At 32.2% G+C, this 16026-nt stretch overlaps 1 long non-coding RNA gene and 1 other non-coding gene across 5 annotated transcripts in view; one reads left to right on the forward strand and one right to left on the reverse strand.

Moving 5' to 3' along the window:
• Nucleotides 1-16026, reverse strand: part of LOC117283244 — a 297894-nt gene that overhangs the window by 265820 nt on the left and 16048 nt on the right. The gene's annotated exons all lie outside the window — the stretch shown is intronic.
• Nucleotides 14123-14224, forward strand: LOC117283286. Its single transcript, XR_004514276.1, has one exon. It is a non-coding gene; the product is annotated as a small nucleolar RNA U13 (small nucleolar RNA).

The following is a 16026-nucleotide window of genomic DNA, read 5'->3' on the forward strand; positions in this document are numbered from 1 at the left end:
TGTACTTATCCATTTCAAACTGATGACATTTTACTACTTAAGTGTAATGACTGGATCTCCCACAGCATAAATAATACTCAACACCATTTAAATGTATGTGAAATAGAAACATAAAACAAGTTCTCACCAGTTGTTTTATTAGTAAACAATAAGCGAACACTCCCCCAAAAGAAATGTGTATGAATTATGAAAAAACTATGAAATAAACAAATCATCATTATGAAATTCGTTTCAGAAATTTAATGGTGTGGGATTTGAGTACATGGCTCTTACAATGTTGTATCTAAAGGTATGAAATTAAAATAACTGTAAATCACTCTAAGCTAGTATCTTAATAAAAATTCATGTCTTTTGCCTAATTAAGATTCTCCCTCTCATGGCCCTCCACCAAAAAATATATTTCGTTAAATGTCACTCAATAATTTGTGCATTAGAAGTTTAATTAGAAGTTTAAAATATGTATACAATAAGATATTGTGAAATATTTAATATTATTTCAACATTAGATAATGTAATTAAATTCTGAAGCTTTCAATGTCTATTATTTTTAAACTTATCTTAGGAAACATACAAAAATAATATTAAGTTTTGGCAGTAATGAGTAATGGTAAAAAAAAAAAATACATAGCTTATAAGGCATGCACACAGAACAATAAGAACTGTGACTAATCAAAAGAGACACTGAGGGCCAGGATTTAGCTCAGTGGTTCCAACCCTTGCCTCGCAAGCACAAGGTTCTGAATTCAATCCCAGGTACCAAAAAAAAAAAGAGAGAGACACTGGTTGTAAATAAATGTTATGTTACCAGTGTCTACTCGCTGAATATCAACTCTAGTTTTAAGTAACAAATCAGAATGCATATCTTAAAAAACGTAATAAAAACTGAAGATAAGCTAGACATGGTGGTACACACCTGTAATCCCAGCATTCTAAGGAACATCTTTCTAACACAGCAAAACATCATCTCAAAAGAAAAAAAAAAAGAGAGAGAGAAGAAAAAAAATGAATAGAAGATGCGGTTTTCAGAAGGGTTACTTTCCCTATACTATAGAACCGATTCCCTAATTTTTAAAAAACTACAGCCTATTGGAAAAACAATTTGGAGCTCTGTTCACTTACAACTCTATTATTATCTAAAATTTTAGATATTTACTAAAATTTAAAACTTCTTCCATTTTTGGTTATGTTATTTCCTACTAAACTTTAAAGCTTTAAATTTTAAAAATTCAATGACATCCTAGAGAACTTGTGTGTACTTTGTACTTTTACCTTCAATTTATTTGCTAAAATAGCTTGCTATACATGATGGGTGAATTCCTCTTTCAGGCTTGCTTCTGTGGTAGAACTTGGAAACTATACTTCTCAGATTGCCTTGCCAGAATTGGTATGCATTATATAAAGACAAAGAAAGGGTGGAGATTGTAGTTTTGTTAGTTTTGCCTTGCCAGAATTGGTATGCATTATATAAAGACAAAGAAAGGGTGGAGATTGTAGTTTTGTTAGTTTTGGTTTTTTACCTTCTGCTTTTGGCAATGTCACTCTCAGCAATTTTGCTCCAGTATCATCTGTAGCACCAAGCTCTTGGGAACACAGTGTGTGGATTGCTGACTGCAGAAATGGTACTACAACTGTGGAACACCAGAAGCTCTAGCAAGTGACAGGAAGCTCTAGCAGCCTTGACAAGTACACCAGCAGAACCTCAGACTCCTGAGCTCTTGTAGAATCAGTAGGAGCATGGGCACCTGGCTTCCTGCAATGCAGTTGCAGTGGCAGCTCCAAAGGCTGAAGCAGCAACAGTAGCAGAGCTTCAAGTGCCTCAACAGAGCACTTGTAAACTCAAGAGTTACAGAACTTTCCCTCGTTTTCTGAAGGCATCCAAATATGAGTTTGCTGCCCTATAACTTCTTATTCATTATTTCAGCCATGTTTGCTCTTAGTGTTTTCAATGATACATATATACTATTAAATTTTACAATATCCCAAATCTCTAAATATTTACTTCATGACTTTATAAAGTCTGAATTGAGTATCATGACATTAAACACTGCTTTATGATCTATATAGATTGTAATATCTTATCAATGAGATGGTCTGTTATCACTAGAAAATATCTCAATTTCACTTGAGATTCCTTTTTAGTGATAGAGAATATAAACTCATATTGCAAAGAGATTACTTGAAAATTATTTTTGGTTGACTTATTGTCAAATGTGATTATCCACTGTTTTACTTTATAATGTAACTGCCAAAGTGTTCACAGTATGTTTTAGGGATATTTTTATACAAATTTACTTACATATTTATTGTGCTTTTTTTCAGTCAGTTGTCTATTTTATGAGTTAAAGTACTAACATAATCAGGATTCCTTGTAACAAGGCACAAATAAAATTCAATTCTTCCAACTCTTAAAGCAAATGAGCCTCACTCTCCCTGTAGGATGTCTTTAGAACTAATAATGCATGTAAATGATGCTCTGATGTTACCAACATCTATTGGCATATTAAATATTAGTAAACTTTAACTATTGTACTTCAGAGTTTTTAAAATGCATGTTTTGATAGCTTCTCAAAATCTGCTATATATCATCTTGCATATTTCATAGGGTACATGAAAACTATATTTGAGACCATTGTTCTACAGATACACCTTGGCCTCAGATTTTTAAAAGTACTTATTGGCTCTAGTATATATCTAGATGTCCCACCAAAATCTTAAGTGCACAGAGGTGAGGCTTTGGAGAGGTAACTGGATCATAAGAATGTGATAATCCCCAGGAGATTAGCCCACCAATGATTTTATAGCTAACTTGATGTTAGGAGATGGGATCTACTCAGAAGAGGTGGGTCACTGGAAGGACTTAACTCTTCCCACTACTCTTTTCTCTTTCTCTCGCTCCCTCCCCTTCTCCCCCCTCCCCTCCCTCCTTCTACCTCCCTCCCTCTCTCTCTGTCCCCCTCTCCTTCCTTCTCTCTCCTCCCTCCTCTCCCCCTCCCTCCTCTCTCTCCCCCCTTTTCTGGTTGCCATGCCAAGAGCAACCCGCCCAGCTTTGCCATCCCCCTCTGCCAAATCACCTTGCCTTGGAGCCAGCTGACTATGGAGTGAAATCTCTATGAACTGTGAGCCAAAATAAACTTTTCCTCTTTTAACTTGTGGGTGTCAGGTATTGTATCTCAGTAACAAGAAAGTAATTAAGACACTGGATCCTTAAGCAAGTTCCTTATCCATGAGTTGCATATAGCTCATCAATTAAATGTGAATAAGAATAGCTATATCACAAAGCTGCTTAAAATTGGACTGATAATAAGAAATAACATTTGGTATAAACAAAATCCAAAGCACTGGACAAAACACACTGAATTTATTAATTCTTGAATGTTTATACATAATGAGCACCTGATAAATACTAGTTTTTCCCCAGAAAACAGAGATTAATTTTGCAAAATAAAGAATATTTTTAGGACCAAGAGTGTTGACTGCTTACATGCTTAGTTCTTTCATAAACTTCAAGGTTCCCAGGAGCAAAGCCATGTTGAAGTTATCTATGTATTTTAATAGAGTACAAAATACAATATGCTGAATGTCTAAAGTGATCAATAATTTTTATTTTTCATTTATTTATTTATTTGTACTGGGATTGAACTTGGAACCTTACACTTTCGAGGTAGGCAGCAGAATCACTGAGCTAAATCCCTGGCCCAATAATTTTTAAAATATTACATGAATATATTTAAAGTGTTACCATCATTTTCTGTATATCTATGATAATTATAGCAACTCCAATACTTACAGGGATCAATTAACTGCAAAAACATTGCAAAACACATTATTGTTTTATACATATTTTATTATGCCTTTGTAAAAAGAAAAACACTCTCCAGAGCTTCTGAAAATGCAATATCCCATGGTCATTCCTACTAATAAAGAAAAAAGATATGCACACTCCAAAAAATAATTTGTATTTGGATTTTTAAATGTACTTCCATATTTATAAGAGTGTTGTTATGCCTAATAATCTATAGTAATGCAATTCAAACAAAATAAGCTATCCTATGAAAAGCTGACTTAGAAAAGCTGAACACAATGTGGTTTCCCTGATCCTTCCCCTGTACTTAAAGGCTCTGTATAATCTGCACCATTTTGATTACTCATACTACATGGAACTTAACTTTCTCAGAACTTCTCAGGTAAATCAGATAAGAAATACAACTGTTGATCTCATCAGGAATTTTTTTTGTATAAAGGAAGGAATTCTCATCAATTATTTTGAAATCAAGATTTATCTAAGTAATCTCAAAAAGCAACTGAAATATACTATGAAATACAATACATCCTGTTTCACTAAAATTAAGAATTTTTATAAAGTTTTATTCTTTTGTGAACTGCATTATACACTAGGAATGTCATTCAAAATTATTTTTTCAGATAAGAAACCTGAGGTAGATGATAGTGTAAGACAGTACTTCATTATATCATCACATATGATATCTCACAAGCTTTCCTTCCTAACTCATAGAGCTGTTGTAAAGAAAAATAGCATATAAATGTGGAATATTTAGAGAAAGTAAAAGGAAGAAGAATAAATGCAAAATTGCACTGTGTTGTAATAAGAACCTGAACAATTAGCTTTTCATTTTATTCTCAATTATTTATAGATCATATACTTCATCTCCAAGTGTACAGGAAACAAAGTGATTTGGCAGAAATAAAATGGGATTGGAAGTCAAACAAGCCTGGATTTAAATCAAGCATCCACATTTACTAATTGTGACTTTAAACAAGTTACTATTGGACCGGGTATTTAGCTGAGTGGTTCTGCCACCTGCCTTGCAAGCACAAGGACCAGAATTCGATCCCTGATACCAAAAAAATAAATAAATAATCTTTTTTTTAAAAAAGTTACGATTTTCTCTGAATTCCTGTTTCTTCATTGGTAAATATGGGATAAAAGTATTAAATGGCAATGAATATAAAGTGTTTGCCCCATAGGAAAAGTCATTAAATAATTCATTTCCTTCTTTTCTTCCAAAGTCAGAAATTCTCAAATTTTATTACATAACAGAGCTCCCCTAACTAGTAATGATTCACATCAACATTTTATATTTCTCTATCACATAATAGTTTAAAACTTTTTCACATAAACTATTAACTGCTGTCCTATAATTTGCCGTTATTCTTTTTTTTGTGGTACCAGGGATCGAACTCAGGTCCTTGCGCTTGCAAGGCAAGCCACCAAACTGCTGAGCTAAATCTCCGGCCCTCTAATTTTTCACAGTAATAAATTGAGCTTCAGAGAAAGTAAGTGGCATAAGATCCTGCAAGTAGTAAATTACAAACCCAGACTAATCTAAGTGACCCAATATATTCACCAATCCATCAAGTCTGTTATCCTATTTTTAAAAAGTCTGTACTGATTATAACCATAGGACATTCTGAAAAGGCAAAATTATAGAGATAGCAAAAAGATCAGTGGCTGGGGGAAGATGAGATGTTTAGGTGGAACACAAAGCATTTTTAGAGTAGTAATACTATTCTGTATGATACTGTAATGGTGGATACAAGTCATTATGTATTTCTTCAAACCCAGAGAATGTACAGCACCAAAGGTAAACAATAATGTCAACCATAATGTGACCACATAGATTCATAAATTATAACAACTATATCACTGTAAAGGGGAATGTTGATAATGGGAGAAGCCATTCTACTGTAAGAGTAGGAAGCATACAGGGAATCTCTGAACCTTATTATCAAATTTTCTGTGAAATCTAAAACTGCTCTAAAAATTCAATATAATTATTATATTTTAACAATTATACCATAGATCTTCAGTAAAATATCAACAACTCTCAAAGAAATAGGTTCATACTAATTCAACACAAGAAATGAAAAGTAGGGCCAGGGATTTAGCTCAGTGGTACTGTGCCTGCCTGGCAAGCATAAAGTCCTGAGCTTGATTCCTAGCACAAAAAATAAAATAAAATAAAAGTCAACAGTAAATAATTATTTTCTTTAAATTTAAAGGAGTTGCTTTGGAGTGAAAACATACAAAGTGAAGACATGAGGGAGGGGTTGAAATCATGAAGATACATTTAAACTAGAAGAGGGCAAATGATAGACTGTCACAGTGCCTAAAGGTAGGAAAGAAAAAAAAAAAGTTAAATGATACTGATGACTTCAAAAGCTCCAGATGAGAAGCTAAATACAATTTCAAACAAAAAAGTTTTAAGGAGTAGAAAATACTAGTCCCAAGTCACCAAGATAATTCACAGAAAATCTGAGGCTAGAAATTCCTTCCCAATTCAATGCTTTCCCACTATGACAGATTGATACAATCAAAACATGCTTGACTCAAGGAAGTAAAGTAAGTACACTGAAGAAAAAGCTAAGGAAAGAAATAACAAAATGGAAGTCTTTGAGTCACATTTAAGTACTTCTACTGGGTATAGCAAGGAATAGCTTGCCAGAAGAGAAAGAAACAGAGAATTTGAAAAGGGAAAAGACTTTAGATTTAATGGGTAGTGATGATAAGCTTCCTTGTCTGGTAGTTTCAGGGCACAGCTCTTGCCATTAAGTGAGGTAATAATTAAAAGTGCTTTAAAGTGTAGACTAACAATATTAAATACAGTAACATAAAATTATAACATATTAAAATCAATTTTGTAATCAGTGTCCTAAAATTCCAATTGATATTAGTTATAATTAGGTAACAGTATCTTGGCTGGATTGATTTGTTTTGTAATTTTTTTTTCAGAGAACATCTAAAATTTAGCACAGAAATTTTCAAATACAAAAATCATACAAAATGACTTAATTTTTTTGTACTTATCCAATTTCAATAATTCAAAACATTTTACCTTTTGTATTTTATTTTACTTATTGCCACTGTAACCCATTTGTTTTCTCTGGAGTGGTTGAACTGATTTAAGACAGAGAGCAAAAGCAACTCTGGGATGAGGAAAAAGAAAGGATGGAAGAAATATTTTGTTATTCACTGAGACTGAACCACAAAATTTCCAGATCATGAAAGGGAAAAATACAAAGTCAAATGTAATTAAATGATAGTTTACTAATATAGTAGTATAGATATGTTATTGGACAATCAATGGAACTGTCTACAGAGGAGAGTATCTTAAAAAATTATTCCTAACTTTTTTAGTTTCACAAAAAACTATGGCAAGAAATATTGTAAAGCTTCATTGAGATTATAGTTTCTAAAATCAGGCTTATTTTCAAGAAACAAAAATTCATTTCAACATGTCTAAATTCTCATAATCACTAACCTACCATGTTCATATAAACATCTGAAAGCACAGTTTGTACTGTTATAAAATATCAACATCATCAAGTCTCAATTTTTAAAGCTCAAAGTTTATTTTTATGCACCTCATAGTTTGTCTTTTTATGTGCTTCTGAAAGTTTCTCCATTTCTAAATTTTGAAATTGTAAATCAGAAATAACTCCTCTCAAGTTCAGTGGTCTTTTTAAAAAAAACTGATAAAAGTACATATCTGTGGACCTTCTGAGTTTAGAATCTCACTTCAGTTTCTAGCCTAAATGTTGAAATCACAGAAAGTATGCCATGCAGCAAATATATATCCAAAACATCTAGCTTAAAAAGAAAAAGTAAAAAAATCATACTGGGCTGTCTCAAACTTTGTAATGAAACACAAACTAAAAAATATCAGGTAAAGATGGGAGAGATGGGGCAGAGGAGTTTAAAATGGCATGACTCGCTGGGGATTCAGCTTAGTGGTGCCACTGCCTGCCTCACAAGTGCAAGGTCCTGAGTTCGATCCCCAGCTCCAAAAAAACAAAAAACCAGCATGACTAGGGAGGCCCAAGTGAAGTTTTCAAGCATGAATCTAAATATCAAAACACATATTCTTTTTCTCCTATTTGTGCTCTCCTTAAATTTTGATTGCAAACTCAATGGACAGTGACTAATCATCTAATCTTTCTAAGCAAAGTGTTACTGTGTATCTGTCCCTTGCTCCCCACTCTCCCTTAAATGCAAAAAAAAAGATTTCCTCAATCAAAAAATATTCCTTTCTGCACTTTATGTATATCAAGTCAAATTATGACCATACAGTCCTATATCCCTGAGGAGATACTTGGTTTTTCATGGAGTTTAATTCAGTCAAAAGGCATCACCATTCCACAATGCCTTTACTTGTCCTGTTTCTTTACCAAGTCTAGGCTGCTTCTTTCCAATGACTACTGTTTGATAACAAAAGATTTTCTATGTATTGATTCATCTTTTTAAACACACAGTCCTAAAATGACTATAAATTCTGATTAATGCATTTCTAGGCACACTAGATCACCCATTTTAAGTACCTCAGTGTCCACTGATCCCCTACTCACCCTTCCATTTCTACAAGTTCATGTTTACGCATCTAGGTCACTTAACAAGTACTACTTACCTCAACCGCACGAAGTTCGGCCTTCTCTGATTTTCACATGCAAACATTTAATCTTGAAACACATCAAACAAAAGGCCAGAAACTAATAATGTATCTTGATCCTCCAATCTCTGAAAATATCTAAATACCCTGATCCTCCAATCTCTGAAAAACATGCCAAATTTTCCATAATGTTCTACCTATTGCTCATTTCCAAATCTGTCATAGCCTAATTCCATGTTTCATGTTACACATCTTCCTATGGCATTCTCTCTAGGTTAGTAAAGGTTCTTTCCTCTACTTCCTCATATCTAAAATATACTTGTATGATCAGCCAAAGCAGAAATATTGTGAAGAGCCTCATACATCAGCTGTTTGTCATCAACTCATATTTTTGAGGATACCTATTTTCATTTATTCCCATACAAACTTCTTTCTCCTTAATATCTACCATTCATATAACTTAACCATTAAGACCTTGAATAGGATATTAATAATTAAAGATGTTCTACTACAGGATTCATGAATAAAACAATTATTTATCTATCTTATCATATAATTTATTTTTAAAAATCAAAATAGACACGGAGAATGGGAAACAAAAGAGGTAAGCAATCTAAAAGCACAAAAGGACTAAGAGTGGAGGCAGATTAAACTGTCAAAAGAGTGTTTCTTTACAAGAAACATTAAGCAGAATACTTGTCAGTTCCCTGACAAATACACCATTATACAAGCTCTGGACATCTGAGAACAGAAAAAGGTAAATGAGTGCTGGAGGTTTCACAGCTAATTAGGACCAAGACTTGATGTTTGTCGTATATACAATCAACAAATTGCTCAAAACTAGTAACCACACATTCAGTCTATCATTTCTAAGATGACTTTACATACTTCTGCAAGGGATGTACCTTATTTTTATTACCTTTCAAGATTGGCCTTAATGTTCATATTTAACTTTATTTTCCTGAATAAAGATACCTGGTACTAGGACAAGCCAGTGGAAAGGATGAGGTCCCTTAAACTATCACAGAGTAGGCTGGGGATTTAGCTCAGTGGTTCGGTGGCCTGCCTTGCAAGCGCAAGGACCCACGTTCAATCCCAGGTACCAAACAAACAAACAAACAAACAAAAAAAATCACAGTTAGTTCTGTTGAATAACAGTGAAAATTGCTACACAATATTCTTCAGCACTATCTGCACAAATCATCTGAACTCATAAATCATCTGAACTCACAAATCATCTGAACTCATAAATAAGCCGCCAAGCTATTGTAGCCATTCTTAACGTTAACTGTTTCCTTAACTGTAAAATGAGGATAACAGTGTTAACTATCTCATAGAGTTGTAAGGAAAAACTGAGTGAAAGTATGTTAAACATTTAAACATTGTTTCACATATATTGATAGTAAAGAGTTAATAATAATAATAATAAAAAATCCCTAAGTGGATATGATTCCACTGAGCAATATTTATTTAAATCTTTAAAAACTGCTAAAAGTAACAAAAATGAATAGTATGTGTGTACATATACATATATATATATATGTGTTGTATTTTGCTAAATTAAGAAATTATGTTATCAACCTGGAAACATAATAAATTGATTGAATTTGGCATTTCAACTGAATTACTTTGAATGTCATAAGATTGGAATTACATTTTGTTGTGGTTTTTGTTTCTAAATCTAACAGCCTGGCATCATCAACAAGCTGTGAGCCAAAGTAAGCCGTTAGTAGAAGAGATTCTTTGGTAAACTTTTAAATACTAAACACTAAATCATGTATGTGTGTGTAGATAGATAGATAGATAGAGATACTGATGCACCGTTTTTAAATTAAAACTTTACCAGAAGGAGAAAAGCATCAGCATTTAGAAAGAAAAAGAATTAAAAAGAAAAATTATGGCGGACTAGTCCTATCACCCATTCAGGACTTACTGGGATGCTCTACTTATTTTTTTAAAAGAAGTACCACAGATATATAGAGAGTCAAATCAACCAAGAAGAGAGCTTATAAGTAGACTCTCACTACCAGACCCTTGCTATAAAAGAAGTGGCATGGCAAATCACTGTGGCAAGATACAAAAATTTAACTGGAATTTAACTAGAAAACAATTTCAATTTTTATTTACATATAGTATATAAAAATCAACTTCACGATTTATTAAAAGACAGAAAAAGCACCAGTTACAAAAAAAATATAAAGTACAGCCACATAAAAATTAAGATTTATTTGATTTTGAGACTCCGTAAAAAAAGTGAAAAAGCCATGGTATAAGTCAGGAAAGAGAAAAGGTATCTAGAATAAATAAAGAGCCCACGCAAATCAACAGAAAAGAGCCATAGGGAAGGGAATTTACCTTAGTGGTTTCAGCACCTGCCTTGCAAGCACAAGGTCCTGAGTTCAATCCCCAATAGGGAAAAAAAAAAAAAAAAGATGAAAGAAAACTATGTAAAAGACATAAAAATCTTCACAGAAAAAAAATGCACATTTATATGTTCATTAGTCTCACTGGTAAACAAAATTCAAAATCACACTGAGATATTTTTTACTCGTGGTAAAAATTTTGAAATCTGATAATATACATTTGAGATAAATCCATTACTGTTCTTAGTACAAGTAATAACCACTCTAGAAAAATTTGACAACCTTTTGTAAAGTTGAACATTTACATACCTAATGACATCACAATTCCAATCTGAGTATTTGCCAAGAAAATGTCTTATAAACATCAAGAGACACATAACAATGTTTATACCAGCCTTTTTAGTAGCAAACGGGGGTATAAATCGAATGTCCAATAGCAAAAAAAATTATAAATATGTTGTGGTATAACATAGATGAAAAATGTACTCTATGAATTGGTTACACACAGCATTAGTGAATCTTGATAACACTGAAGAGTAAAACAAAAGATTACAGGAGATAAAATAGATTGATTGCTAATGTATTACTTCATCACACATTTTAAGTCATATCCATATATATAATTTCATTTTTTAAAGATGAAAAAATGAACACAATTTCTGGATACTGGTTATCCCAGTTGAGGCACACTGGTGTAAGAAGAGTATGTAGGGCTGGGGCTTTAGCTCAAAGGTGCTGTGCCTGCCTCAATTGAGCAAGGTCCTGAGTTTGATTTCAAGTACCGAGAGAAAAAAAAAAGTACATAGATAGAAATAAATTATCTTTAATGTTCTAATTCTTTGGCTGAGTCTTGAGTTCACAGATGTGTATTCTGATTTGAAATAACAAATGAAAGAAATAAGTGAGGATAATGCATGGAACAATGACTATGAATCATTATGACTAATCTATTCTGTGTAACTAAAGTTCAATGTTTTTAAATAACAAATGTTTAGCAGTTCTTCTTAAACTTTAGTGTAGATATGAATGACCTGCGATATTGTGAAAATGAATATGATTCATTAGGACTGGGCTGGGGTTTAAGAGTCTGTCTTCTAATCTCTGAGATGAAATGAAATGCTGCTGAATAGAAGCATCCAGGTAGTCTCAAATATGAGGTGCCAGGAAAGCTAAAGGATTGAAAACATTCAAGGAAACAATAAGTAAAAACCCTGGTTAATGAAAAGATTTAAATAAATAAGCATTTTTATTTGTTCAACTTAAAACTGAGCTTTAAATGAAAGCTAAATAGAAAACATATGGTTTTAAGGGTGAACATGAGTGACAAGAAAATCAGAGACTTGAAGGATAAACTGAACTGTCCACTAGATAGAATAATAGATGCCATATTTGGAAACTTTATCACAGTGTTAAGAAGTAATATTTGGTATCGGACCACTCCAAAGAGAAGTAGATTTTAATAAAAGATACTGGAATTCAGGGCTTACTTTGAAATGAAAGATATTTTTTTTTCTGAGTTACAAGAAACTGAAAGAATATTAAAAATTAAGGTGGAATCATTCAGTGTTTTGAGGATCAGAATAAATAGATCATTTGAATGCTCCATTTACTTGGTGTTTGCTAAAAAATCTGGGAAACAATTACTGGAAGATAGAAATTGTCCTGAGAGGCAGAAAAGGAGATGACTGGTAAATGACATATACAAATTCAAGAATGTATGCAGCATATTCTTGAAAATCCTGCAGCTCTACTAACATTACTATCATTAGGACAGACAGAAAAAATATCACAGTTACCATTAATTTCATATTTAATGCAATCAATTTAGAAGTAGAAAAATAAAATGTGTTTGATTTATTGGAATGGCCCCATTAAATATATAATATCAAAGAGAATCAATTCAGGTGGTTTTACTACTAGCTTCACCTAAGATCTAGTTAAAAATATTTGAAAGACTTGGCCTTTTTAAGATCTTTTTTAGTTTTCTTATAGCATTGTAGATTAGATTATTGAAACTGTAGGTTAAAGAAGAAAGTTAAAGTAAAATTATTGGGGCAAGACAAGTCCTAAACTGGCAAAAAAAATCAAGTATAATATAGTTTACTTAGACACATTTACCCATTCTATTTTCTCAGAATTAGACTCTAGATATTTTAAAAAGTAAAATACAGTACAGATTTGACTATTAAGGTTATACCTATTTCTGTAAAAAATTAATTTGTGTTTTTTATACTTTTTGTAGTGGTACCCATAATCTACTTAATACTGTAGAAATTTTCTGGTATTCCTACATGCCAAAAACTAGCCATTAGAAAATTCTGCCTTTAGTTAAATGATAAAAATGTTACTATTTAAGGTATTCATGTTGCAGTCACTATTAATTATAGGCCTAAATTGAGAATTTCCAATAAAAAACAATAATAAATTTCATAACTAGGCTTAGCTATCCAAGGCCATTTATTATGTCAAAACACAATACAGCATTATTATTCCAGATGTGATAAAGGGTCAGATTTCCTTAAAAAAATCCATGCCATTCTATTAGAAAATAAAACCATCAGAATATCCACCTGGAAAAAAATCCCCTCAAAGACAAGGAAAACAAATAAATTCTTATGACCTATCTTAAACTTTAAGAAATTCAACATACTTGGATGTTCCATGGATGCTATTTCCTGTTTTAAGTTTTGATCAACTCATCTTGCCATAACTAATATGGCAAGAGGTTTAATAAAAACATGCATCATCTTGACATACATTTACAGAAATATAACCATTAAATATAGAAATACTTTTAGATTTTCGTCATTATAGCTTTATATTATTAGAGAGAGAGATAAAGGAAGGGAGAGAGAAAATGATAGGACACAGGAAGATAAGATTGAGACCAGGGATAAAATATAGTCCCAAGGTCATGATCCCATAACCCACTCCCTTCAACTAGGCTCCCCACCTCCTATACCCCATTCAACTATGATATCATCATTGGATTAACCAACTGATGAGATTAGCACTCTGATGATCTAATCATTCCCCAAAAGCCCATCCACTGGTAACCAAGCCTTCAACATAATGAGCCTTTTGGCATACATTTTAGATTCAGTTATATCAGGGTAATACTAAAAATATTTTAAAATGGGCACAGAAGGTACCAAATAATGAAAATAAATCCTGAACAAAATGAAATATACCCCCAAAGTTTTACCAAAAATATCAGTTGCATCAGTTGCAGTTAGCTCTGATGTAGGTATAGCTCAAAGTCTCATTTGATCCCCGTTGGCATATATTTGTAGATAAATCTGTTTAGCATGAAAGCCTGCAAAATTTAACTGAATACTGAAAAGAACATGTAGGATCCTTTGGTTCATGAGCATGATGACTAGGTGTTCACGCCTTATGCCTGAAATGTGCATCCCTCAAACCTTGTGAGGATGTCGGCACATTACCCACTTGATATAAAAAAATTAAATTAAAATAAAGAACATATAGAACATTCTGGTAGCATGTGGCACAAAATTAAACAAAGTGCAAATGTAAATGAAGAAACAGTCTTTCTGGTGCCAACCTTCACAAATAAATAGTTATCACCAAAGTAGCCACAATATATTAAAATATTTCAATTTAATTTACTCATGAAATCTTTGGAGATATACTGAATTTCATCAAAATGCAGAAGTGGAATTGTAAATGTTTTTAGTAAAATTTTTCTCTTTTATTGCTTGACATTGTATTCATCTGCCTTCGTTTCCTTCCAAATACAGCTAATCCATTTAACAACTTAGTATGCATCTTACCATATGCTTTTTAAATAACATGAAGCAGATATATACATATACAGATTATATATATCTACATATATAAAACATACATATTAAGAATTTTGTCAGTATTTTACAAAACTTGCATAGTACACATACTTGACTGTACACTCTTCTCATGCAACAAAAACTCCTGGAAATTATTCCACATCACTAGAGACATCTGAAATTCAGATCTTTTATGATTACACAATATTCCATAGATGTTTCTATTACCTATTACCATTACCTTAATAGTGCAATTACTTCTTGGAATTTTGCCACTACAACAAAGCTGTAATAACTGGAACAAAATTATATAGTATTCTTCAGTATTTGCTACTTATAACTATTACTTTAATTTAATTAGTAGTAAATTTGAGAATCTTCTCATACATTAAACAATAGAGTCTTCTTTTTGTGAGAATTTTTCCTTTTATGTTGGGCCATTACCTTTTTCCTAGCAGTAGCTAAGAGCTCTGGCCTTTCATATTCTTCCAATTCTATATTTTCCTAATGATCTTATTATTTTATTTCTTATAAAAGTTTTTTTAACTTTTATGTATTTAACTATGTCTCTCTTTTTTGTCTGAGTTTGCAATTTTAGGAAGATTTGAGAGACTCCTAGAATTTTTACAAATTCATTTCTATTTTTTTCATTTAAGCCCTTCATCCTAATATATTTCTGAATAAATAAGGTACAAATAAGAACATGCCTTTCCCTATGGACTGAAACCTCTAGAAATTGTAAGATTGTAAGGCAAATAACCCTCTTCCCCTCCAAAAAAAGACAAAAAAACCAAAACAAACAAAAAAAAACCCTTTCTCATAGCTAACCACTTTTCCAGCCACCAAATGATTCATAATTTTCTAAATTATCACGTCAGAATTTGCTAACCTGTTCTGTTGATCTATTCCTATGTTATTAGGACACGGTTTTGATTATCTGACTTTGTAATATATCCTAGTATATATAATCCAAGTCTTATTTTCATACTCATTCGCCTCTTGTTAACACTCACGTAATTGTAATATTATGTAAAATAATATTGTCTAATTTTTACCTATTGAGATTCCAAGTGGAATTTCATCAATTAAGTGTTAGTTTGGATGAATTATTCTTGTTTTTGTTTTCTCATCCAAAAACATATTGCTTCCTTTTTACAAGTTTAATAAGATATTGCCTGTTTTTATATAGTTCTTCAATACATTTAACTAAGTATTTTGTAATCTGTGTTTCTATTGGAAGTTGAATATCTTCACACCAGGTTTTTTAAAAGGGGAAAAATGAGAATCAAGACTTGTCATGTAGAGGTACAAGATCCCAACAATGAATGTAACTGTACTGTATCCCTAAAATGTACCAATAAATTCAATTAAAGCTGAAAAAAAAAGGTTACCTACGTGTCTCTAACTTCCAGAGAACTTGTTTTCATCTAATTATCTTGCACCTACCTTATC

Source organism: Fukomys damarensis, unplaced genomic scaffold, assembly GCF_012274545.1.
Source record: "Fukomys damarensis isolate Sample0158 unplaced genomic scaffold, DMR_v1.0_HiC HiC_scaffold_24, whole genome shotgun sequence".
Taxonomy (NCBI): domain Eukaryota; kingdom Metazoa; phylum Chordata; class Mammalia; order Rodentia; family Bathyergidae; genus Fukomys; species Fukomys damarensis.